The sequence below is a fragment of the Microtus oregoni genome, unplaced genomic scaffold, assembly GCF_018167655.1.
Source record: "Microtus oregoni isolate MIOR12 unplaced genomic scaffold, Mior012 000014F_ref0000157, whole genome shotgun sequence".
Classification (NCBI taxonomy): domain Eukaryota; kingdom Metazoa; phylum Chordata; class Mammalia; order Rodentia; family Cricetidae; genus Microtus; species Microtus oregoni.
In genome coordinates, this window is record NW_024543073.1 from 32,849,100 (window position 1) to 32,876,746 (window position 27,647).

The window sequence follows — 27,647 nt, forward strand, 5'->3', positions numbered from 1 at the left end:
TTGTGGTGTAGGAGGTCCTTCTGTCTTTGTGTTGCTTTCATTGGTTGAATAAAGAAACTGCCTTGGCCTTTTGATAGGGCAGCAATTAGGCAGAGTAGACAGAACTGAAGGCTGGGAGGAATAAGGCAAACAGGGAGAGCTGCCATGAAGTTGCCAGGTCAGAGACGCTGAATCTTTCCTGGTAACTCGTGGTGATACACAGATTAACGGAAATGGGTTAGATCAGGAAGCGAGAGTTGGCCGAGAAAAGGCTAAATAAAATGGGCCAGGCAGTAATTAAATTAATATAATTTCTTTGTGGTTATTTCGGGGATTAAGCTAGCCAGGTGGCGGTACGAGGCCAGCTCCTCCTACTACAAACTTGGGACTTTGGCACATTTATTATCACTTTCTTTTCCTTAAAAGTTACAGCAAGGTGCATGCCTTTAATCCCAGTACTTGGGAGGCAGAGGCAGGCAGATCTCTGTGAGTTGGAGGCCAGCCTGGTCTATAAGAACTAGTTCTAGGACAGGCTCCAAAGCTATAGAGAAACCCTGTCTTGAAAAAAAGAAGCTCCAGTTACCATGCCATTTCCTCAGTAAACCCTTCCATAACCTAAGGCTCCTAAGGCTCTCTCACCTGCAAGTGTCCTCAGGCTCTGTAGCAAAGTGATGCTGCTGAGACAAATTGCTGTGCTCTAGACAGCTGGATACCCAATCGAGGCATCATCAGAGTCAACCTAGCCCCAAGATCTCTGAGTGAGATTCCTTCCTTCATCACCAAAGTGCTGGCTCCTAGTGGTGGCCCAAATCCTCAGTCTTACTTGGATTACAGCTACAGCTCTACCACCCCTGCACGTTTTCACACGGCCAGAAGTTACTGAGTTTAGAGACCCCTATATTTAGGATGCCCTCGTCTTACCCAATGACATCTTGGAAGATTATTTCTAAGTATAATCACCTCCTGAGGTTTTCAGTGCCCATGGAATTTAGAGTGACATTCTTCAGCGCAGTGCATGTGCTCCAGAGGAGGTAGTATAATCCTCCCCTCGATTGCACTACACTTTTGTAGTTGTGTATTGAATTGTTGATTTACCTTTCCATCATGGAACTCCTGGGAGTCAGAAGCTTCGAGTCTGTTCTATTCATTTCTACATAGTCTATATGTCAGTTTTGAGAACTAGAAGTTAATTGTGGTGGTCTGAATAAGAGTGTCCCAGATAGGTTCATATGTTTGGATGTTTGTTTCCAGTTAATGGAACTGTTTGGGAAGAATTAAGAGGTGTGGCCTTGCTAGAGGGAGTGTGTCACTGGGGATGGGCTTTAAGGTTTCAAAAGTCCAGCCAAACCCAGTGGTACCTCTTGCTAGAGAACCAATATGTAAAGTACTCAGCTACTGTTCCAGCACAATGCCTGTCCGCTTCCCACCATGATGGTGATGGGTTAACCCTCTAAAACTGGCAGCAAGTTCCCAAGGAAACACTATATATTTTTGATTTTTACTGAGCTCTACATTTTTCTCTGATCCCCTCCCTGCCTCTCCCCTCCTTGTTCAATCCTCCTCAAAGGTCCCCATGCTCCCAATTTTCTCAGGAGATCTTGTGTTTTTCTACATCCCATGTAGATTAGATCTATGTATGTCTCTTTTAGGGTCCTCATTGTTGTCTAAGTTCTCTGGGATTGTGGTTTATAGGCTGGTTTTCTTTATGGGAAACACTATATTTTATGAGTTGCCTTGATCATGGTTTCTCTTCATAGCAAGAGCATAGTAATGAAGGCTCTAGTTTGAAAGTCTATTTCTATAAATTCAGGTGCCTACAAGTTTGTCTAAGTGATTCTTTGTCTTTTCCAACTAACAACCAATATTAACCATCAAAAATATGCCCCTTGCCAATTTGACATGCAAACATGTCAATATTAAGCCATAACCTTTCAACTTCTGTCCCTGTAGGCTCATGGCCTTTTAATAAGCAAATGCATTTATATCACCTTTAAAGCCCCTATGGTCTTTAGCAGTTCCAACACTGTTGAAACAAATATGTGCACAATCTTCTGATACTTAGGCAAACTCTTCACTGTAAACCTTGTATAATCAAAAACAAATCACACACCCCAAACACATAATGACAAAGAGTAAACACGTTCATCCCTAAGGGTAGAGGAGTCGGAGCACAGCGAGGAATGACTGGACCAAGGCAAAACTTCAAACAGGTAGAGCAAAGGCCAAATCATGCAGCTCCATGTCAGGCATTTATTACAAACTCATTTGGGGTGCAAAAGATAGCCTACCCCCACTGTCTCTGTCAATTCCTGCATACATAGCCTCTATCCTAGACTGGCTCCACTTAGTTCAGGCAGCTTTTTTGGCTGATGTTCTACAGTTTTAACATCTTCAACATCCCGGGGTCTCCTTGCAACTTAGGCTCTGCTTTCACAACTATACAGCATGGCCTCTCAGGGTCTCTTTGGAGGGACTCTGATCCTGTCATACACTGCTAACTGCAAAGGCCCTCTGCAGCCTTGGAATAAGGCTCCATGAGCCCTTGACTCTTGCATGGACCCTGCCCCTAAGTCACTGGGTGAGCCTGCTCTTTGTTTGAGTGTGGCTTGGCCTACTGGTTCTCACAGGTCTTTCACTTTGCACTGTCAGATTCACTGTCCCTGTCAGTGAGGTGATGAAGCTCTTCCTCCCCTTCTCTTCCTGGAATAGAGTCTGGCTTTTCTTGGCATGATTATTCTGAGTCACACAGAGGCAGCTTTTAGCCTACTAACCTAACCCAGAAGCCTGTACCTCATCTTTATTTAGATAATATCTGAAAAAAAAGGAAGAGAAATATGTATGGCTTTCAAATACCAATTATTTCCCCGATGTTAATAAAAGATTTAGGAAAGAAATAAGCAAATTCAGATATTCTGGTTATTCTACAGGCAGTAAGTACTCATTGTATATTATGCTGTGTGACTAAACACATGCCTTTAATCCCAGCACTCGGGAGGCAGAGGCAGGCGGATCTCTGGGAGTTTGAGGCCAGCCTGGTCTACAAGAGTTATTTCCAGGACAGGCACCAAAGCTACAGAGAAACCCTGTCTCGAAAAACCAAAACCAAAACCAAAAACAAAAACAAAACAAAAAAAACAAAAACAAAAAAAACCCTAGAACTTCTAAGTGCAGTTTTCACTTTTATGTTTAAAGTAACTAATATTGTAATAGAACTTCCACTTCGGATAGACAGCATTTGCCCACAGGGGTATAAAGGCAGAACAGTTACTTCCTATGGAAGTTAACTTAGCTATCTGAATTACTTCCATGACAAACTGCCAGCAGTTTGTTAGCAGCTTTGACACTTTGTAACAGTACAGTACTGCTGAAACATCCTCTTGGAGACATTAAATGCTGCCAAGAAACCATGCAGTTCTGCCCGTAGAAAAATGAGCACTCCAGATTAAAACATGACTTTATTCGCATAAAATTGAGAAAAGAAATGTTGAAGGAGAGAGGGCCTGCTTTTGGTCCTATCCACCCGGCTAGCTTACACCCAAAATAACCACACAGAAACTGTATTCATTTAAATACTGCCTGGCCCATTATCTTTAGCCTCTTATTGGCTAACTCTCACGTCTTGATTTAACCCATTTCTAATAATCTGTGTGTCACCACAAGGCCATGGCTTACCGGGAATGATTCAGCATGTCTGACCTGGTGTCTCCATGGCAGCTCTCTGTCTGCCCTTCTTCCCAGCATTCAGTTCTGTCTGCTCCGCCTACCTAAGTCCTGCCCTATCAAAAGGCTAAGGCAGTTTTTTTATTCAACCAATGAAAGCAACAAATAGAAGAACCTTCTATAACAAAGAAACTCCAAAATTCCTTAATATGTATAAGTAAAAAATTACTGTATGATTAAAATAGAAAGTAGCTGAGTATATTAATATTTGGGGAACATTAATGTTGGTGAGCATAAAAACTTGGTAATGTGGGTATAGCTGGGGGCGTGGCTCTTCTGGCAGACTGCTTCCCTGACACCACATGCAGTGAAACAGCTAGTGTAATGGCTCCTGCCAGTAATTCCAGCTCTCAGGATGGAAAGGTGAAGGATCATGTGTTCAAGGTCATTGTTACCCACTTAGCGGGCTTGAGGCCATCCTGGGCTGCAGGTGATTTGTAAACAACAACAACAAAAAAAGCAAAACAAAAAAGCTTGTTAATCCTTTTATGTTGTTGGGAATATCATATACACCATAGTGATGTGTGAAGTTCAGACATCTCTGATTTTTTAAATATCTCTGTTGAGTAAAGTGCTGTCTTGCAAGCATAAGGACCCAAGATTGGTTTCTGAATTAAATCCCTGAATGAACCTATATTTAAAATGCTGCATGTGTCATAATGTACTAGAAATCCTACTGCTGTGAGTGAAGAGACTTTGGGTGCCTGGGTACATCTCAGTTACACAACGGAGCATCTTCTTACTGCAAAGACTTCTTTCTCCTTTCTTTCCTCCCTCCCTCCCTCCCTCCCTCCCTCCCTTCCTTCCTCCCTACCTCCTTTCCTCCATCCCTCCCTTCCCTCCTCCCTTCCTTTCCTTTTTTTTTCTATTTAGTCTTTTAGCCCAATCATTACAGTAGGAAGAGAGGAAACTGATCTCTAGCCACTGGGAAGAAAGAGCTGCAGCCTACTGTCTGACTTACTCACGTATGCTTTGTCTTCTCATTCAACATGACTGCGATTCAAGACAGGGATTCTAAGCTAGCAGGACCCAGGATCGCTATGGATGTTAGATTCAAGTATTTGGTCAATTCTGAGGCATGGGTAAGAAATTTCATTAGGAGAACTTTGTCCAATACGTAGTGTACTTTAATGCAGTGCGCATTGAACTTGTGTAACATGAGGGTTTCTGTCCTGCCCAGTTCCCACTGCCGGTAAGCCCCAAAGAAATTACACAGAGAATCTACATTAGATATAAACTGATTGGCCCATTAGCTCAGGCTTCGTACTAGCTCTTGTAATTTATATTAACCCATTTTTCTTATCTATGTTAGCCACATGGCTCAGTACCTTTTTCAGCAGAGCAGATCACATCCTACTTCTTCGGTGGTCTGGGCAGGACTGGGAAGAATGGGCTTCCTTCTTTCCAGAATTCTCCTGTTCTCATTGTTCCGCCTCTACTTCCTGTCTGGCTGACCTGCCTATACTTCCTGCATGGCCAATCAGCATTTATTTAAAACATGATTGGCAGAATACAGACAATTCTCCCGCATGAAACTTGTAGCCCCCCCCCCCCCCCAAAAAAAAAGCAAAGCTAATCCAACTAGGGACAGTGCTAATGAGAAGTGGTGGGCAATGCTTCACTCCCTTGTATTTTGGTAGCATCTACTCTGAATCAGACAGTATGCTAAATGCTAAGGCTACTTATGATAATCCTTTGAAATTGTGATGAAAGCTATGAGAGAAATATGTAAGCTGATAAGACAGAAAAACAATGTGGTTAGGGGACTGTGTCCAAGGAGATGACATTTGAACTGATGTATATAAGATGATGTAGGAACATCCCAGAAGAAGGATGTTCCGAAAAAGAGGGGAATATGTACAAAGAACACACAGAGTGCTTCCTGATTTGCAGAAGGATCTGCACAGAGTGAGGATCCACAGGCAGAACGTGGTAGATGCTGAGGTCACACAGCAGATGACACAGTAGAGATGGTCTAGGGAATTGCAAGACCACAGCCAGGAGGGCTTACCACAGTATAGACATTTCTCCAGCAGAGGAAAGGGAAAGGTAGAGCTTTTGTGGGAGGAAAAAAAATGATTTGAGGTTTGGCTATAATCATTTTTATTATTTATGGTTATTATTTGCTGAATGGTTATTAAAGATATCAGTGTGGATTTCAAGAGAGAGAATGAATCTAAAATACAGATTTATGTGGCATGGAGTTTTATAGGAGATGGAAATGGGTTTATGAGAGACACTCCGGAAGAAACTCAGAGCAATAGAACATCAGAGGAGGAGTAGAGAAAGAAAGCTGTCCCACAGGGGATAAGGAAGATGATGAGCAAGGCATTCTGCCTGAAAGTTCATGCTTTGTCAACGAAGGTATGCATATGGTCCACAGAGGTGATGTTACAGGGTAAAAGCGTACACATGCCCTGTCTTCCTGCAAGGGCATCACTAGCACTGATGTGACTTTATGGCATGATAAAGTTAATATCTACTTTGATTTAAATAAACTTGGTGCCATTGAGTAAAGTAAAATTATATACATTTTTAAAGAACTTTTCTGATGCATCAATATAACATGTTTTTACCAAGGATAAAACTCAAGACTTCCTGAGATGCAATAGTCATGTTCTTATTATACCAAATATCTCCTTAAATCAGCGGTTCTCAATCTGCAGGTTATGACCCTTCCTGGGTCATAGGTCCCATTCACAGGGGCCACATATCAGATATCCTGCATATCAGACATTTAACAGTAGAAAAATTATAGTTAATTAGAGGGCCATAGCATTAGGAAGGTTGAGACCCACTACCTTAAATAGAAAAGTTTGGCATATACTAAATATGTTAGAACTTATATTAAATAGTTACCCTATTAGGTAGTTATTATTAACTTCAATTTAATTATATAGATACTAGAGTTTGAAACTTAATTAGTTTCTATAATACTATTATTTTAACGACTGGTGGTGTAAAAATTTAAAACTTGGGCTCTTTGGTGCTAAAGCCTGAAATCTTAATCTTATAGAAGCAAATGAGCTAAGTACAACTGCTATGTCCTGCACAGCTTGGTCCTAGAAATCAAAGACAGACAGAAGGCACGTGTACAGAAACGCTGAGATCAGATGGGTCGTGTTCACTTTGACTGAGGAAGAAGAAGGTGGAGTTAGCTAGCCTTGGTAGGAGGCCTCTGTAGGGAAGCAGTCTCAGGTTGCAGTCATCATAGAGGAAGAGACTGCAGTTGCTAGTTTTTGCACATACTTGTCAATCATTCACAACCATGTGTTCCTGAACCAGAGCAAGGCTTAGCCATTCCTTGGAGCCTCACCCGGAAGATACTGTCAGTTCCCTGAGTCTGAAAATATTAGTGCCTTTGACATGTCGGTGCCCATATCAACAGGACACATTCACTCAGGACTTCATCAATTTCCTCACTCCCTACATACAACCTAATATGAAGAAAGATGTGAATAAGAATATGAAATATCCAAAATTACATATGGATTGAGTACTAAATTGTTCCAATGGTATTTGTCTCTGGAGGCAGGGTGAGAGTTCGGCCTGGTGATGCACACCTGTAATCCTCACACCCAGAAAACTTAGGAAGGAATTCCTGTCCAGTCTAGGCTAAAAACCAGTTCAAAGACTGAGCTACATACCAAAATTCTGCTTCATGAAACCAAGGCTAGAGATGTAAATGAGTGATAAGACACTTGTCTAGCATGATAAAACATTTGGTTAGCATGCCGAAGGCCCTGGGTTTGAGTGATAATGTTGAAAATGATGTATGTTTACCATATGTGTGTATGTATATCTATTTATACATATACATATATGACCTGTATATATATATATACACGCACACACATATGAACCACTATGATAAACAACTGTTCAGCTGGAGTGACTGAAATGAAAACAGATAGCATACAATACTAAGTGCTGATTAAATATTAATTAACTGCTACATATAAACTTTTAAACACATAAGCACATTTTCTCTACATTTGAATTTGGAAAGGAAGTAATTCATAAAATAAAGATACATGAAATACTTAATGCAGCTTTCTTAATGGTAACCATGTATTGTAAACCACTGATATATCTGTGAGATATATATATATATATATTTATGATATATATATCATAAATAATACATTTTTTAAAATTTATCACTGGAATTCAACATGAACAAATCTCACAAATATATGACAAGAGAAATCTACCATGCACAAAACTACATGTTGTTGGTTTCCATTTATTTGAAGTTCAAAAGAGGCAGAACTCACTGGTAGCAGTGCTTGCCTGTGTGGTGATCATGTTAGGTTCATGGTCAAGGCTACAAGTGACAGAGGTAACCTTACCGGACATTAGAAATGTTCTCTGTAGCACAAGTGTAGTGTGTAAGTGTTGTACTACAATTTAAAACATTTTAAATGAGCAGTTCTCTTCATGAGCTTGACATAGTAGGCAAAGAGAAAGATGCTGTAAAGTCTGAGGATATTTTTAAAAAGAGAATCAGGCCAGGGAGTCCAACATCTGGCTAGTAGGGAATTTAGAAGCAAAGAAAACAGAAAAGGAAATAAGTGTTTCATTCTCTCTCTCTCTCTCTCTCTCTCTCTCTCTCTCTCTCTCTCTCTCCTTTAAAGTATGTCTGAGGAGAAATCTCAACAAATATGGTGGTTTTCATAAAACCACGAAGACTTGAGTTTAGATCCCTAACCCCTGGTTAAAACATGGCTCTGCAAGGCTCTGTAACCGCAGTGGAGATGGCTAGAGACAGGTATAGCTACAGAACTCCTGGCCCATGGAGCTGAGATGCAGAGCTCCAAGTTCGGTGAAGAGACTGTGTCTAAAAGGACAAGATGGATAGCAACTGAAGAGGACCTCATCACCAACCTCTGTCTCCACAGGTCCACATAGAAGCTCCCACACACATGTGCACAAGAATGAACACACTCACATGCCATAGATAAACATACTAGTATACATGAACATTGGCAGACTACTTAACACTAATTAGTTATGATGGTTATTCACTGTAGACAGAAGGGAGTCCAGGGAAGGGTAAGAATAGAAAGGTGTGGAGGGACTGGCTTAGTCAAGCGGTCTTTCAAAGTCCGTCAGACAGAATTTGAGAACTAATTGCCCAAGATAAAGGAAAAGGGAGGTAACTTGTTCAGTAAGTGGTATCACTGATTTTTCTATAAAATGATAGGGCAGTGGGAGAATATTAGATGGAGACTGAAGAAATTCATCTAAAGATTTGGAGAGAGTGGCAATGCTTCAGAATGTATCCATTACAAGTTCTCATAATCATAAATTATTAATTCACAAGAAATATCCTCTTATTTATGTAGATTTTCTCCTATGGATAATGCAATTCATTGAAAAATACTGAATATTTTACTGATATTTAAAGTGAGAAGTCTTACCCTTATTTTATATTGGTTTTACATCTTCATAACAAGCAATAATCATAACATTTATGGTAAAAACAGAAGCAGTGGGGAAAAGAGGAGGAGGTCTGCGCCTGTGCTTGCGCCTATGCCTGCACCTGCGCCTGCGCCTCCCTGCACGTGTGCTGTTGTCTCTTTCTGAGTAGGAATCATGTCTTTTACAGACTCCATAATAGTCATTTGGATCTGGGGAAAGAGCAGGTTTGCTTACATGGTATAGAAGGTACGAGGATTAGAGTTTATTCTGTTTTGTATTGGGACAGGTATTACAGATAATTTTAAAAGTAAAATCAAGTTTGAAGACTCCTGTGTCTTATTTTATTGACGAAAAATGAAGAAGATTTGTAATTATTGTCTGCCCCTAAATGTTGGAAACTCTGGCCTTCTAGTGGTGAATGTTCATCATCAAGCTCTCTGTGACTGTGACAAATAAGTAAGTTACAAACAGAGGCGCTTTGTCTTGGCTCAGGGTTGCCTGTGTTGGCCTCTACTCTCTCAACTGCATGCCTTGGAGCATGTAGCAGCAGATCATGGCAGGAGAATGCGCTGGGCAGCATGTTCACCTCATGGCTAGTAAAGGAAGAGGAGGAGGAAGGGGCAATGTCTTGATCCCTTTAGAGTCCTTACATCTTAAAGATGCCACCAGCTCCCACTAGCACCAGCCTGGCAAATAAATGTTTAATATATTAGCTGTGTGTAGATAGTTAAGATCCATACTAGCATAATCTGAAAATCTTTCTTTTTTAGATTAGCATATAAAGTAACGAGTTTCATCATCATGTGTCTCTTAGTCTTTGCTATTCTTGGTCCACTCCAATGCTGTTCCCTTCTGCTGGCCTCTTCCGTATCCATACTAACTGCTGCATTATTCACAGTAGCCAAGAAACAAAGCCAGCAGTGGTAACTGGATAGATGCACTGTGAATTACATACTCTGTGGAATGAAAAGACAGGCTTGAATTCGAAGTTGATTACTTGTCATGAATAGAGCCTATAGGCTGGAATCTTCTCTCCCCCTTGTCTCTATTTACCATTAACAATTAGCATTTGCATTAAGTTAATCCAACTTACACTTCCTTAGAGAACAGAACTCCAAACGGTTGCTCTGTTGTTACTATGCTTTAAGCAAACAACTTTTAATGGTACTAGTAATAAAATGAACAGGTTTGAAATTCAAACCAAACCTTAGCGAAGAACAAAGGAAAAGGGACAGAAAACTGTAAAACCAGAGGACCAGAATGCTTGCACTGAGGTCGCATTTTCTATTTAGTACAGGAAAGCTGCACTCAGGAATTCTCAACAGTCCGGTAACCTACCCAAGACCTAAACAATGGAAATACCAGTTGACACACCAAGGTAGAAGGGGGAAACCCCACAATAACCCACCCCTAGATAAAGAACTATAGGCAATTAATGCCTGTTTGGAGGGTGAATCAGTCTCCCCAAGTGATGTGCACCCTAACTGGTCATGGAGATTTCAACTTGCTTATATTTACTTGTATGTATTTTTAAATTTTTGATAATTATTTATCTTAATTTTGCGTATGGATGTTTTCCTTGTGTGTATATTTGTGCACCATGCATGCGTGTTGCCCATGGAAGACAGAAGATGGTGTGAGATCCCCAGGAACTAGAGTAATGGGTGGTTGTGAACCACTATGTGGATGCTGGGAATTGAACCCTTCTCCTCTAAAATAGCAGTTGCGATCTTAGCTGCCGAGCTTTCTTTGTAGCCCCATCTTATGGTTTCTACTTTTTAATAAATAGCCCCCCCCTTTGTGTCATTTCATGCTTCTGAATTTTCTGTAGCAGAAACATTTCATTAACTTCTTAAAGAAAGCCACTACATTTTCTATTGATAGTCATTTCACCTTTTTATCATTTAATAATGAAGTTTATTATTAAAATTATTTTATTATTATTAAAAATAAATTCAAAAGCCAGTTTATAGCATGTATTCATTGATTAACAATCCAATGATCTCTGGGCATGGTGGCACACACCTTTAATACCAGCACTTGGGAAGCAGAGGCAGGCAGATCTTTCTGAGTTTGAAGCCAGCCTGTTCTATAAAGCAAGTTCTAAGTACAGGCTATGCAGAGAAACTTTGTCTCAAGAAACAAAACAAACAAACCAAAATAGCAAGGCAAAACACCAGGAACAACAGCAACAAACAACAACAGTCATCACTGTCAAGGGTTGTCAAGTACATGGGAAGAGAAATACAACAGAAATTGTCTTGAAACATAAGTGCAAATCTCAAATTCTGTCTCCCCATTCAAGGAACTAATGGCAGGTGTTGCTGAATGTCAGCATTGTTGATGCAAAAGCATAAAGGTGGCAGAGAATGGCAGGTGTCGTGGTGCATGCCTGTAAGCCCAGCACTAATGACTGAGGCAGGGAGATTGTGAAACCCAGGAGAGCATGGGCTATACACTAAGACCATGTCTCAAAAACAAAACAAACAAACAAGCCAACAAGGCAGAATCAGAAAGGGGACTGAGTTGGAGTCAGGTAAGCCCGGATTTTGAACAAACCTATGAGTTTGTTCTTCTCTACGGCAAAGGAGAAATGTCCTTGAAAGACTATGAGAATAAGGGAAGCCAGCTTTGTTCTCAGTTGACAGAATGTCTACTGCCACACCATAGAAACCCTCTAAGTGATGGTTACTTCCGTCCTCATGTATTGGTGTCCAAACATTGCCAAATGTGCAAAACACAGCCAAGTGCACACACAATATTTCTCAGTTTATGACAGTTTTGGAGTTCACAAATCTTCTATAGAATATAACACACTGTTTGCAAACTTTTAATAACTTAGGTCATTGTAAGTATCCTGATGTTTCCTATCCAACAATTGACACGAAGTTGAAATGCAATTCATGCCTATAAAGAAAGTCACAGGAATCCATGACTTCATTTGATAACATATAATTCTTTAAAATGCGATTCTATCAATCCACAAATAATTTCCCAATTGAGAACAAGGATAATTTTCTGCTGCTAGCTCACCATTTTCATGTAAATAAGTACTCCAAAGGAGCCATGCTTACTGTGACAGAGTGGCTCAAAGTTTCAGACCTACCCTCTTCTTCTAAAATGTTTAAATGTGTTTACTTATAATTACATTTGTTTATGTTGTGTTTGTGTGTGTGTGCATGTGTGTCACAGTACATATCTCTGAACTCCACAGGCACTCAGTGGCACAAGCATGTATACGGAGACACACAAATAAATAATTGTGTGTGTGTGTGTGTGTGTGTGTGTGTGTGTTAATGGAAAAGAATGATAAAGAAGATTCTAAGGAAGGTTGCTCTTATATTCAAATTATATATATTTATATATTCATATAATTTATCTCATTTGAGCCCCTTCATAGAGAACAATAATATATTTGTGCTTGAAAATTTATTCTGCCACAAATAATAAAGCAATAAAATTAATCGTTGATGCGTGTTGCCTTCTTTGTCAACTCTGTTGGACATGGCAGTCTGGAATTCTGGGTCTTAGTTTAAAACATGACTAGAATGAGAAGGGAAATGAGATCATACCCTTGAAGTTGAGGTATAGAAAAAATACATTTTATTTTTTAAAAATGTAATATATTTAAATATATTTTATATTCCAAGTAAATTTTCATATAATTTTAAATGACTTCTACATTCTTGGTTGAGTTATTTATCTAAGATATTTAGAGGCATATACATATTTACATATATTGATAACAAAAAAATAAATTGAAAATGAACATAGCTTTATTTCAGTAGTGATTCAACAGCAACAAAATCCTATATAATGTAAGTTTTCAGATTCATATGGAAAGTAATTTTCTTAGTTATTTTTCTGTTGCAGTGATATCACACCATGACTAAGAGAACTTATGAAAGAAAGAATTGAATTTGAGGGCTCAGGGTCCAAAGGGTTAGAGTCTTTGACCATTATGACAGAGAGCATGGCAGCAGGCAGGCAGCCATGGCACTGGAGTAGTAGCTAAGGTCTCATATTCTGATCCAAGCTTGGGAGAGAAAAATAAAAAGCTAGCTAGGAATGGCCTGGGCTTTCGAAGCATCAAGTTACCCTCCCAGTGGCACACCTTCTCCAAAACTGCCACACCCCCCAATCCTTCGCACACAGTTCCACTAACTGCAGAGCAAGTGTTCAGCCATATGAGCCTATGGGGACCATTGTCATTTAAGCCACCACAGTACTGAAGCATAAGGCTCAGCAGTCCGTGTCTTTATGAAGGCTTTCTCTGTGTGATCTACAGATATAGAAGATTATTGTTTCTACAGAACTTTTAAAGTCAGTCATTAACAATTATTAGAACTTTGAAAATCCAAGACTACATTTAAATTTCATTTGTAACTTTGTGACATTAAAACCATCTTGTTTATTGTTTCGCCCCACCTCTATATGTGTTCTTTCTTCAAGTGAAAGGATTTAATCTATTTCTTGAGAACCTCCTATACAATCAGGAAGTATGTGGTCTTAGTGATGTTTGGGGTAGAGTCTTGCATCATTTTAAGTTTTAGACATGATTAGGAGCACAGGCTTGAAGTAATAAGGGCGGCGGCGGGGCTGCCTCCCCAACACCCCGGCCGCCTGCCCGGCTAGCTTATGCCCCAAAATAATTACACGGACACTGTATTCCTCCAAACACTGCCTGGCCCATTCTCTTCTAGGCTAATTCTCACATATTAATTTAGCCCATTTCTAATCATCTATGTGTAGCACCCCAAGGTGCGCTTACCGGGAAGATTCTAGCCTATGTCCATCCTGGGTCGGAGCTTCATCCCAGGAGCGGAGCATGGCGTCTCTCTCAGGCGTCTGCTCCCGAGAGGACTGTGGAGTCTCTGAGCTCACTTCCTCTTCCTCCCAGCGTTCTGTTCTGTTTACTCCTCCCACTTATCCTCTAACCAATAAAATGGGCCAGGGCAGTGCCTTTATTAGCCAATGACCTTCCTCCATCACAGGCTTTGGAGTCAACACACTTGACTAAAGTTCCGGGTTTGTCATATCTTAGGTCTGTAAACTTGAAAAGTTTACTTTGCTTAGTCTTAGTTTTCTTTCCCTAAACTGGAAGCAGGGTCCACTTATTTGCATAGGTATTAAAGGACAGAATGGAGTAATGGCTGCAGGGCATGTAGCGCAGGAGACTAAGTTAGCGCATCTCTGGCTGTGTCCCAGATAGAGAAATCTAGTCTACGTCTTTTTGAAGTTAATGAATGACTCATAAAAATCCTGTTTTTCCAGAGATAAAATTATTTCCTAAAGATAAAAGAAGAAATAAAACTTAAAGAAAAATACCTCCTGAACATATTGGAAAAGACCTTTGGTTTATTCTCGTATAGTCAGTTGGCTATACTTTGTCAAATCACCTTTGAATAGGGTTGAATTTGTGAGTGGGAGCTACTGCTCTCAGGCTACCAAAGAGATGCCACAAGATTATGAGCTAACTGCTTTTTTAATGCAAATGTGATTGACTGACTTTCTTTAAGCCACATTACTAAAACAAGCATGTTTATCTGACTTTGTACTAAGGGAGCACCCCAATATCTATGTGCCTCTGATGCTCAGTTATAGCCAAGAATTTATTTATTGTATTTATTTATTATTATATACATTTGTACATTTCCATTGCTGTTTATAGTAAGAAGACAAGAAACAACCTAATATCCTCACAGTGAAAGCACTAGTCAGAGGCCAGTGCCCTCTCTAGGTTCCTGTGTGCATTCATATGTTCAGGGATTAGGATTCAGGGACAGGAACAAGCAGGATGTGCCTTGGAAACCTGTTGCCGTGTTGATTAGCATTGTATTTTTACCATGGCAACTATGGACAAATAACCACCTTCAAATCCTATTCAGATGGATCTCTGCTGTTTAAGAGTGAGCGCGTCTTTAATCCCAGCAATCACGAAGCAGAGGCAGGTGGATCTCTGTGAGTTCAAGGCCAACCTGGTCTACAGAGCTAGTTCTAGGACAGCCAGGACTCTTACACAGAGACATCCTGTCTTGAAAAAACAAAAACAGAAACAGGATAGTTTAAAGGTCAAAATATGTAATTTTCTAACTTAAAAATTTAGTTTTATCATGGAAATTAATATTTTGACCCACTTATTTATTAGCTAACATTGAAAAATATAAAACTTTTTATGATTAATAGAAGCTACATAGTTAGGCAATGTGAGTTGCCAAAATTCACCAGTAATGAGCATGGAAATAATTATTTAAGTATTTTTTTCAAATCTGAACATCATGGAAATTTTTGAGATTTTAGTTAAAATACAAAATATTTAAACAAAATTCAAAATAATAAATACCAAGTAGATTTCTGCTTTGAATCTAGCTAATAAGCATTTGGCATCTGTCAATGAAGGCAATTGGTCTCTGATGTATGCTAAATAAAGTGGGCTTAATTTCCCTGGAGACCTTCATCATAAGATTTTTCAGGCTATGGCATAAAGAAGTATGAGTGTAGACGCTGGCAGATCCAGAACTGGAGACTAGGTGAGAGTCGGGGCAAGCCCTGGTGGTTAGGCAGAATACTCATCAGCAGACCCATGGCTTCCCAGTGTACAGAGAATGGTCCTGTGTCAGCCACAGGGAATAATTACCTTTGGCTTAGCACAGCGGGCGTCACAACAGATTGTAACAGGGGGTACTGAGAAGGGCCCAAGGGGATTATTTCATAGGAATCCAAGTAAAATGACCAAAAGATATGAGACTGCCAATAGGCAGGAAAACATACCCCATAATATGACACGCTGATAAATTAACTGATACTGAGTGTTAGCTGATGTTGTAATTGGTAGACAAGAAGAAATTTAAAAGAATGACAGTGCAATTCTATATTTTAAAAATATTTAAAATGAATCAAACCCACACATGAGTTATGACATGTGATCTAAAAGTTTACCAAGTAAAATTAACAGACTAGAAATAATGAAAGAAAAAAATCAAATTGAAAGCATAGTCATATAATTTTCTAAAACTGAAACCTGAAAGACTGAAAGTCATAGAGACTGAGAGAATATTAGAGAGTTGTAGGGAAAACGAAAAGGGTTGGTATGTGTGTGTAATTGAGGTTCAGCAACATCTGTAAAAAAGTGTGAGTGGAAAAATATTGGGAAAAAAATTTCCAAGCTTGCTGTAAAACCACAATCCAACCAGTAATCTCCAACCTGAAATATAAAGGCACTAAATAAGACTGTCATGATAAAATTCTTCAAAGTTTGTTACAAGGAGAAAAACTTAACAGCCACAAATACAGAAACAAAGATTTTATATAAGAATTAATGGTGATTTCCTTTTAGAAATAATACTAACACAGAGACAGTATAGTTTCATGTTTAAGAACTGAAGGAGAAAAATGTTGGCCATTATGATGGTCACTATTACGACCGTTATTATGGTCAACATAATAGTTTAAAGGTGTTGCTTTCTCATGAAGGTGAAATAAAGATATTTCAAATACATAAGCGAAGGGAGGTATTGCCAGCAGTGGGAAGACTGAAATCTTTCAGGCAGAAGGGATGCTACCAGATGGGAATGTTAACGTGTACACAAGCAGCACCAGAAAAGCTAATCAGAAGGCAAATGCGGAGGAAATTTTATTATCTATGTATGTTTTAAAGATAACTGTGTCTAAGCAAGGGTTATAGCAATGAAATGTGAGACTTGTGTGGTCTGTAAATATAAGGTGTCTGCTAATAATGACAGCAGTCAGAAGGAAAACTATTAACTAGACTGTGCTGCCTGGGAAGACCTGTCCTATCAGCCAATGCTCATCACCAACATTAGTGTGACCCCCTCAGCAGTTTAGTCAATAAGAGCCTGGTGCATCTCAACAAAGAGACAGCTGTCCAGCTTAGAGTTGACTTAGTATTCAAACATCAATGTAACTTACTACATTAGCAAACAAAAGTAGAAAATAATGATAATCTTAACATAGAAATAGAATTTGCCAAATTTCAATCACTATTACCAGAACACATTCCCAGTACAGCAAGGATAGAAGGAAATGATCTTGGTTCTTTACAGAGGGAAATGTGTTGGGTTAGTTTCTGGTGTCTGCAGATTTGAACATGTCTGAGACCTCCCTTCTTGGTTTTAGCTGGTCACCATCTTCCCATATCATCAAATGGCCTTTTCCCTAAGTGTGTGTGCCATGACCAGGATTTCCCCTTCTTCTTAGAAAGACAGTGTTCTGAGACATTGATGTTCTCTTCACCTACGAACTAAAATTTGTTGGGCATCTAATTCTTTTATATTTAAGAAACATGGAGACCAAGAGTTTCTAGCTAAGTGGCTGAGCCCTTGTCTGGCATCCACAATGTTTATTTGGTTGAAGTAAACAGCCATGAGCTAATGTCAAGGTTGACAAATGGTGACTAGGAAAGATGGGAAAGAGAGTCTAGTGTAAATAAGGAAGAACAACGGGAGCATATTTGGAGAACAGAAGGTGCACATAGATTAGAGAGTTGCACCAGGCAGTGAGTTTAAAGAAAATGAGTAGGAAGCAGGCAGGATTTAGGATTTCCTCTGCACAGGCCCTTGAGTCCTACTCACAGAGCTAACCATCCTCTGTGTTCCCCTCAGACTCACTCTCTTCTGTTAGAAACACTTGTCACATTTTATTACATTATGCATATAGCTGCTTTCCATTATAGACTGCCTACTACAAGAAAGAACTACAGCTGGCTGGTTAGTACCAATGTCCTCCCGTTTAAAATGGGAGAATCTAGAAAACACAATGATTAGTGTAGGCAGGTGGAATTAACTGGCCCTATCAAAACTAAGTAGGCTTGGGACAGGCAAGAGAGTAGAGATGTTAAAGAATGGATTCGGAGAAAAGTAAGTTTCCACTCTTAAATGGGAAAGGGGGAAAATGTATCTCAAGGAATAATAAGAATTGAGACAAACAGAAAATGCAATATTTATTATTAGATATTATTTTTTTTGATGGTGAATGTATTGATTTATTTTTATTATTTATTAAATTTATTTATTTATTAAGGATTTCTGCCTCGTCCCCGAAACCGCTTCCCATTTCCCTCCCCCTCCCCCGATCAAGTCCCCCTCCCTCATCTGCTCGAAGAGCAATCAGGGTTCCCTGACCTGTGGGAAGCCCAAGGACTGCACACCTCTATCCAGATCTAGTAAGGTGAGCATCCAAACTGCCTAGGCTCCCACAAAGCCAGGACGTGCAGTAGGATCAAAAACCCACTGCAATTGTTCTTGAATTCTCAGTATTCCTCATTATCCGCTATGTTCAGCTAGTCCGGATTTATCCCATGCTTTTTCAGACCTAGGCCAGCTGGCCTTGGTGAGTTCCCAATAGAACATCCCCATTGTCTTAGTGTGTGGTTGCACCCCTCGTGGTCCTGAGTTCCTTGCTCGTGCTCTGTCTCCTTCTGCTCCTGATTCGGACCTTGAGATTTCTGTCCGGTGCTCCCATGTGGGTCTCTGTCTCTGTCTCCTTTCATCGCCTGATGAAGGTTAATATTCATGAGGATGCCTATGTGTTTGTCTTTGGATTCACCTTCTTATTTAGCTTCTCTAGGAACATGAATTATAAGCTCAATGTCCTTTATTTATGGCTAGAAACCAAATATGAGTGAGTACATCCCATGTTCCTCTTTTTGGGTCTGGCTTACCTCACTCAGGATAGTGTTTTCTATTTCCATCCATTTGTATGCAAAATTCAAGAAGTCCTTGTTTTTTACTGCTGAGTAATACTCTAATACGTATATATTCCATACTTTCTTCATCCATTCTTCCGTTGAAGGGCATCTAGGTTGTTTCTAGGTTCTGGCTATTACAAACAATGCTGCCATGAACGTAGTTGAGCATATGCTTTTGTTGTATGATAGGGCCTCTCTTGGGTATATTCCCAAGAGTGGTATTGCTGGATCCAGGGGTAGGTTGATCCCGAATTTCCTGAGAAACCGAAACACTGCTTTCCAGAGTGGTTGCACAACTTTGCATTCCCACCAGCAATGGGTGAGTGTACCCCTTTCTCCACAACCTCTCCAGCAAAGGCTATCATTGGTGTTTTCTATTTTAGCCATTCTAACAGGTGTAAGATGGTATCTTAAAGTTGTCTTGATTTGCATTTCCCTGATCGCTAAGGAAGTTGAGCATGACCTTAAGTGTCTTTTGGCCATTTGAAGTTCTTCTGTTGAGAATTCTCTGTTCAGCTCAGTGCCCCATTTTATAATTGGGTTGATTAGCCTTTTGCGGTCTAGTTTCTTGAGTTCTTTATATATTTTGGAGATCAAACCTTTGTCAGTTGCGGGGTTGGTGAAGATCCTCTCCCAGTCAGTGGGTTGCCTTTTTGTCTTAGTGACAGTGTCCTTTGCTTTACAGAAGCTTCTCAGCCTCAGGAGGTCCCATTTATTCAATGATGCCCTTAGTGTCTGTGCTGCTGGGGTTATACATAGGAAGTGGTCTCCTGTGCCCATGTGCTGTAGAGTACTTCCCACTTTCTCTTCTATCAGGTTCAGTGTGTTCGGACTGATATTGAGGTCTTTAATCCATTTGGATTTGAGTTTTGTGCATGGTGATAGATATGGATCAATTTTCATTCTTCTACAGATTGACATCCAGTTTTGCCAGCACCATTTGTTGAAGATGCTCTCTTTTTTTCCATTGTATACTTTTAGCTCCTTTATCGAAAATCAGGTGTTCATAGGTTTGTGGGTTAAAGTCAGGGTCTTCTATTCGATTCCATTAGTCGACTTCTCTGTTTTTATGCCAATACCAAGCTGTTTTCAATACTGTAGCTCTGTAATAGAGTTTGAAGTCAGGGATGGTAATGCCTCCAGACAATCCTTTATTGTATAAGATTGTTTTGGCTATCCTGGGTTTTTTGTTTTTCCATATAAAGTTGATTATTGTCTTCTCCAGATCTGTGAAGAATTTTGATGTGATTTTGATGGGGATTGCATTGAATCTATAGATTGCTTTTGGTAGAATTGCCATTTTTACTATGTTGATCCTCCCAATCCAAGAGCAAGGGAGGTCTTTCCATTTTCTGGTGTCTTCTTCAATTTCTTTCTTCAAAGACTTATAGTTCTTGTCAAGAAGATCTTTCACTTCCTTGGTCAGAGTTACCCCAAGATATTTTATGCTATTTGTGGCTATCGTGAAAGGTGATGCTTCTCTGATTTCCCTCTCTGCTTCCTTATCCTTAGTGTATAGGAAGGCAACTGATTTTTTGGAGTTGATCTTGTATCCTGCCACATTACTAAAGGTGTTTATCAGCTGTAGGAGTTCTTTGGTAGAATTTTTGGGGTCGCTTATGTACACTATCATATCATCTGCAAATAACGAAAGCTTAACTTCTTCCTTTCCAATACGAATCCCCTTGATCTCCTTATGTTGTCTTATTTCTATTGCTAGAACTTCAAGCACTATGTTGAAGAGGTATGGAGAGAGTGGACATCCTTGTCGTGTTCCTGATTTTAGTGGGATGGCTTTGAGTTTTTCTCCGTTTAATTTAATGTTAGCCTTTGGCTTGTTGTAAATAGCTTTATTATATTTAGGTAGGACCCTTGTATCCCTATTCTCTCCAAGACCTTTATCATAAAGGGGTGTTGAATTTTGTCGAATGCTTTTTCAGCATCTAGTGAAATGATCATATGGTTTTTTTCTTTCAGTTTATTTATATGGTGGATTACATTGATAGATTTGCGAATGTTGAACCAGCCCTGCATCTCTGGGATGAAGCCTACTTGATCATAATGGATAATTTTTTTAATGTGTTCTTGGATTCAGTTTGCCAGTATTTTATTGAAAATTTTTGTGTCGATGTTCATGAGTGAGATAGGTCTGTAATTCTCTTTCTTGGTTGGGTCTTTGTGTGGTTTTGGTATCAGGGTAACTGTAGCTTCATAAAAGGAATTTGGCAATGACTCTTCTGTTTATATATTGTGAAATACATTAAGGACTATAGGTATTAGTTCTTCTTGGAAGTTCTGGTAGAATTCTGCATTGAAACCATCTGGTCCTGGGCTTTTTATCGAAGGGAGATTTTTGATAACCATTTCTAATTCTTCGTGAGTAACTGGTCTATTTAGATCATTCACCTGGTCTTGGTTTAGCTTTGGTATATGGTACTTATTTAAAAAAAATGTCCATTTCTTTTGTATTTTCAAGTTTTGTGGAATACAGGCTTTTGTAGTAAGATCTAATGATTCTCTGAATTTCCTCTGTGTCTGTGGTTATGTCCCCCTTTTCATTTCTGATCTTATTTATTTGCGTGTTCTCTCTCTGTTGTTTAATTAGTTTGGATAGGGGTTTGTCGATCTTGTTGATTTTCTCCAAGAACCAGCTTTTTGTTTCATTGATTCTTTGGACTGTTTTCTGTGTTTCTATTTTGTTGATTTCAGCCCTCAGTTTTATTATTTCCAGTCTTGTACTTCTCCTGGGCGCGTCTGCTTCTTTTTTTTCTAGAGCTTTCAGGTGGGTTTTTAAGTCCCCAATGTATGCATTCTCCGTTTTCTTTAAGTGGGCACTTAGTGCTATGAACTTTCCTCTTAGCACTGCTTTCATTGTGTCCCATAGGTTTGAGTATGTTGTCCCTTTATTTTCATTAAACTCAAGGAAGACTTTAATTTCTTTCTTGATTTCTTCCTTGACCCAGGTGTGGTTCAGTAGTTGACTGTTCAGTTTCCATGAGTTTGTCGGTTTTCTGGGGGTAGCATGGTTGTTGCCTTCTAACTTTAATCCGTGATGATCTGATAAGACACAGGTGGACACTGATATTTTTTTGTATCTGTGGAGGTTTCCTTTGTTTCCGAGTATGTGGTCAATTTTTGAGAAGGTTCCATGAGCTGCAGAGAAGAAGGTACATTCTTTCCTATTTGGGTGGAATGTTCTATAGATGTCTGTTAAGTCCATTTGCTTCATTACCTCCAATAATTCTCTTAATTCTCTATTAGGTTTCTGTCTGATTGACCTGTCCCTTGGAGAGAGAGGTGTGTTGAAGTCTCCTACTACTAGTGTGTGTGGTTTGATGTCTGCCTTGAGTTCTAGTAATATTTCTTTTCCATAAGTAGCTGCTTTTATATTGGGGGCGTAGATATTCAGGATTGAGACGTCATCCTGATGAATTGTTCCTGTTATGAGTATAAAGTGACCATCTCAGTCTCTTCTGATTGATTTTAGTTTGAAGTCAGTTTTGTTAGAAATTAGTATGGCCACACCTGCTTTTTTCTTAGGACCATTTGCTTGAAACACCTTTTCCCAACCCTTTACTCTGAGTAGGTGCCTGTCTTTGTGGTTGAGATGTGTTTCTTGCAAACAGCAGAATGTTGGATCCTGTTTTCGTATCCAATCTTTTAGCCTGTGCCTTTTTATAGGTGAATTGAGACCATTAATATTAAGTGATATTAATGACCAGTGGTTGTTTACTCCGGTTATTCTTATTGCTTTTGGTAGTAGAGGTTGTGTGTCTCCCTTCTTTGAGATGTGCTGGTGAAGGGTCATTAGATGCCTGGGTTATTGTAGGCAGTGTTGGCAGTGTTGGATTCCTTGGGTTGCGATTTTCCTTCTATTACTTTCTGTAGTGCTGGATTTGTGGCTACGTATTGTTTAAATTTGTTCTTATCCTGGAATGTCTTGTTTTCTCCATTTGATAATGAACGATAGCTTGGCTGGGTATAGTAGTTTGGGTTTGCATCCATGGTCTCTTAGCTTCTGCAGAACCTCTATCCAGGACCTTCTGGCTTTCATAGTTTCCATAGAGAAGTCAGGTGTAAGTCTGATCGGTTTACCTTTATAAGTTACTTGCCCTTTTTCCTTTGCAGCTCTTAATATTCTTTCTTTAACCTGTATATTTTGTGTTTTGATTATTATATGGCGAGGAGATGTTTTTCTTTGATCCAGTCTGTTTGGTGTTCTGTATGCTTCTTGAATATTTAAATGAATATCTTTCTTTAAGTTGGGAAAGTTTTCTTCCATAATTTTGTTGAAAATATTTTCTGGGCCTTTGAGCTGTGACTCTTCTCCTTCTTCTATTCCTATTATTCTTAGGTTTGGTTTTTTTATTGTGTCCCATAGTTTCTGAATGTTTTGTGTTGAGAATTTGTTGACTTTGCTGTTTTCTTTGATCTGTTCGTTTATTTTCTCTATGGTGTCCTCAGCATCTGAGATTCTTTCTTCTAGCTCTTGTATTCTATTGATTATGCTTGTTTCTGTAGACTCTGCTCATTGGCCTAGATTTTCCATATCCCGCTGGTCCTCAGTTTGTATTTTCTTCCTTGCCTTCATTTCAGTTTTCAATTCTTGAACTGTTTCCATTACCTGTTTGATCGTTTTTTCTTGGTTTCCCAGGGTATCATGTACGTATTTACTCATTTCTTCAAACTTTTTGTTATACTTCTCATCCATTTCTATAAGGGCATTTTTTACATGTTGTTTAAGGGACTCTGTTGTCTTCATAAAGTCATTTTTTTCCACTTCTTCTGTGTTAGGTTGTTCAAATACTTCTGTTGTAAGATCATTGGGTTCTGGTGTTTTCATGTTGTTTTTCAGATTATTGGGTGAATTCTTGCCTTGGCGCCTGCCCATCTCCTCCTATTGATCCTATCTAATGGGTCTTTTAAAAACCGGATCAGGTTTCCCTGCTGGCCAAGGGCTCCGCTTACAAAATGCCCTAGCTCTCTTTCCTGGTTCCTGCTGCAGGCCAAGAACCCTCTCACCCCTCCGACGGATCTTCAGGACAGGACCAGGCTCCCCGTGTGCCAGTGACCTGGCCAACCAAAGGCCTATCTCTTTGATTCAATTGTAGTAGGGCGATCTGCTCTCCTTATTGCATGCCTGTCCCCGCCACTTGGGCCTGCCGCTGCGCTGGTCCTCGAAAGCCTCTTCCTGTATGCGGTATTGCTCTGCTGCGTCTGGCCGCCGCCGCTCCGCCTCTGTGCGTCTGGCCGCCGCTGCTCCGCCTCTGTGCGTCTTATTAGATATTATTTAGCAGCAATCAGGGACACCTTTATTTCTATTCTCCCCATTGGCACGGTAGAGCTGTCATCCACCAGCAGAACAGAGTTTTACTTTATTTTAAATGAACGAAATATTGAGCACTGTAGCAGATTTTCTCAGACTGCCAGCCACCAACACAGAGACTTATTAGTTATGAATGCTTAGCCTAAGTTTAGGCTTGTTTCTGGCTAGTTTTGTTTAAGTTAAATTAAGCTGTTTCTCTTCATCCACATCTTTCTTTCTTTCTTTCTTTCTTTCTTTCTTTCTGTGTGTCCTGCTTCCTTGTTTATTCCATGTCTGGCTGGCTGGCCCTGGGTGTCTCCCCCTCTTTCTCTTTTGTTCTCTCTTGTCTCTCAAGCCTATATTCCTTTTCCTACTTCTCTCTGCCTGCCAGCTCTGCCTATCTCTTTACTGCCTAGCTATTGGCCATTCAGCTTTTTATTAAACCAATCAGGTGCCTTAGGCAGGCAAGGAAAAACAAATGCAATACAACTTTACATAGTTAAGCAAATGCAGCATAAATAAATGTAGCACACATTTATGTAGTTAAAGTAATATTCTGCAACAAAAAAGTAACACATCTTCACATGGTTAAAGTAATATTCTACAATGATTCATCCTTGTAGGTGGTTATATTTTCTGCCCTTTGTTATGATGTACATATGTTATAACAATATAGAGATGGGAATAGCAATGGTCAATATGACACTTGACATTATTTTCAGTTACCATAAGCCATGACTTTAGAAAAATTGAGAATCAATAAAATTTCAGCAGTTTGAGATGAGGCTTGTATCTGGTTCCACCATGCAGACAACATCAAGTCATATTAGGAAGACTTAAACTGTTGGTCTTAAAATAGGCACACCAGATTCTGAATTCCCCTTTGACTCTAAACCATGTGTAATGATCTACAAACATGTTAATTATCCTACAGGCCCCTCTTTTATTATTATTTATTAAATTGAGATAAAATCATATAGTGTGACATTATTCATCGATAAGTTTTATGTTTATGCACAAGGTACAGCACATGGTGTCATGCTTGTGGTACACAGTCACCTTTGGTATTCTGTGTGCTCATCTTGCCCAACAAGGTGCTCTAAAGGGAACAAGTGTTTAAGTACAGAAAGAGTCAACACATGGGAAACTAAGTACCTTTGAATAATTGCTTCTTTGACTTTGCAGTGTTCAACTGAATTGTTCTCAAAGGGCAGCTATGAAAATAATCTTTATTCTGGTATCTCTTATTGTGTTGTAGAAAACACAGAGCTCAGAGCCCATCTGTTCTTAGATTATATAGTCTTAAGGTTCTGTGAACTGCTAATGCATGAAGATTATGTTTTATTTTGCTTAATTTCATTTCAGTATTTAAATAAACTATCTGGGGCAGGTCTATTGACACGACATGTAAGCTTTTGAAGTATTTTGAGATCATCTTTGCTAAAGGTCGAAGCAGCTCATTTTTATCTTATTAATTTTCTTTCACACAGTGAGAAGTAATTCTCAATACTCAGAGAGCAAATTGAAAGAGCTTTGATGGGTCACAAAATTGTACTGGTGTTCTTATAACTTAGGAAGATGGATCCAAAATCTAAAAAAACTTGAAGATAGCACACCCTATGAGTGGAATTTGGAGTGTTAAAACTATGTTCTGGAAGCAGGGGCAGTTTTAAACAATAACCTTCAGTGATTTGATTGCATCTAAGAAAAATGTTAGGAAAATACACTTAATCAGCATTCCATTTACAGTTTCCCAGAATCTGCAAACTAAATATACATTCTCAGTTAAAATTTGTGTGGTTATTTTTTATAACAAACTGTTCAGGTTGAGTGTAAAGAAAACATCAGATTTCTGCAAAGTTCTACCCTTCAGAGTCCAAGATTGAGAGGATTGGTGTTGTTTCAGGTACATTTATAGAGTCAGTGAAAAAGAGGCCAGTGTGCTTAAAAACAAAAACAAATTGTCACAGGGATTCTGGGAATGGAGGTGGAGTTACACAGAGTTTTACTTCTGAGGATTTTTTTAACGGCCAAGTCTTACCCAGTTTTCAGGACCTAGAAGGTGTTCAGTGAGCTTCTGTGGAATTTACAAGGTTAAATTTATGAAATATGTTTTTCATTATTTGGAAGTTACACACAGAAGCTGAAGTCTAGGAAAATCAAAACATGCTCTAAGAACAAGCCGTCATGATTCAGAAACTGCTGTGTACTGTGTTCTGGCAGCGTGAGTTTGTTGCTAATTTGGGGGGGGCATTCCTATCTTCTAGATTATTAAGAAACAATGTACAGTGAGTGAAGGAGGAGGGTCATTTGTCTATGTGTTACTTTCATTGGTTAATAAAGAAACTGCCTTGGTTCTTTGATAGGAGAGAAAATTAGGTAGGTGGAGTAAACAGAACAGAATGCTGGGAAGAAGGGAAGTGAGGCAGACGCTATAGCTCTCCTCTCTGAGATGGACACAGGTTAAAAGCTTCTTGGTAAGCCACCACCTCGTGGTGCTACACAGATTAATAGAAATGGGTTAATCAAGATATGAGAGTTAGCCAATAAGAGGCTAGAAATAATGGGCCGAGCAGTGTTTAAATGAATATAATTTGTGTGTTGTTATTTTGGGTATAAATCTAGCCATGCAGGAGCTGGGCAGAAACGCAGCCCGCCATTCCATCTACAAGTGAGTTTATAGTTTATCCTTTAAATGCTGGCACTTGCTGGTTGTAACATTGTAGAGTGAAGATGCCAAGCCCGGGACTAATAAACAAAAAATTGAGTTAGGAAGCTCCATTTTTACAAATAATTCTGAAACTCTAGGATATAAAAGGGCTACACTTTAATTTTTGCCAACTTTGCTATTACTGTTGAAGAAATTAAGTACAAAGTTCATTTGTTCAGAAGTTATAGTATTATATTGTTGCACCAATCTTTCTTTTTCTAACTGTATTTCCCATTATAAAATGTGATATTGTAGTCTATAATGGAATAATGCAAAATGATCTTTCACTTGCTTTGACCATTTATTCAACAGGTGTATATTGAATTCTACCAGGTGCCAAAGGTCTGGTGTTTGAAATTCATCAGCAAAATCAAAGAGTAAAAATTTCTGTCCTTATATTCTAGTCAGTGAAATAATGAAGAAGATGATGATGATCTACAGTATGGTAGAAGGACATGAGGATTCATTTTATAAAAAGAGTTAAGATTCAAATGTGTGGGGAAAGAGAGAAAAGAGATACAATTTAAGTAGTGTGGAAGCAGTCATTTTCTATGTAAGGGTGACATTGAACACAGGCTTGAAGGTGATACTAAAACTCCACCATTTAGGTAATTTTGAGACAATTTTAAGCATACTTGAAGCTTATTTGTTCTGCATGTTGCTAGCTGACAGGAGGTGGAAGATGGGAAGAAAGTCAAAGATTCTGCTTGATGTCCCTGTCTCATTCGCTGGGAATAGCATTTCCACACTGCTTCTTCCCTGCCTCGCTGGAAAAAATGGCTTTCAAAGCTCCAGTTTTGGTC

The 27,647-nt window shown here is 39.3% G+C and overlaps 1 protein-coding gene across 1 annotated transcript in view; it reads left to right on the top strand.

Moving 5' to 3' along the window:
* Window positions 1-27,647, top strand: part of Adgrv1 (adhesion G protein-coupled receptor V1) — a 546,438-nt gene that overhangs the window by 317,573 nt on the left and 201,218 nt on the right. The gene's annotated exons all lie outside the window — the stretch shown is intronic.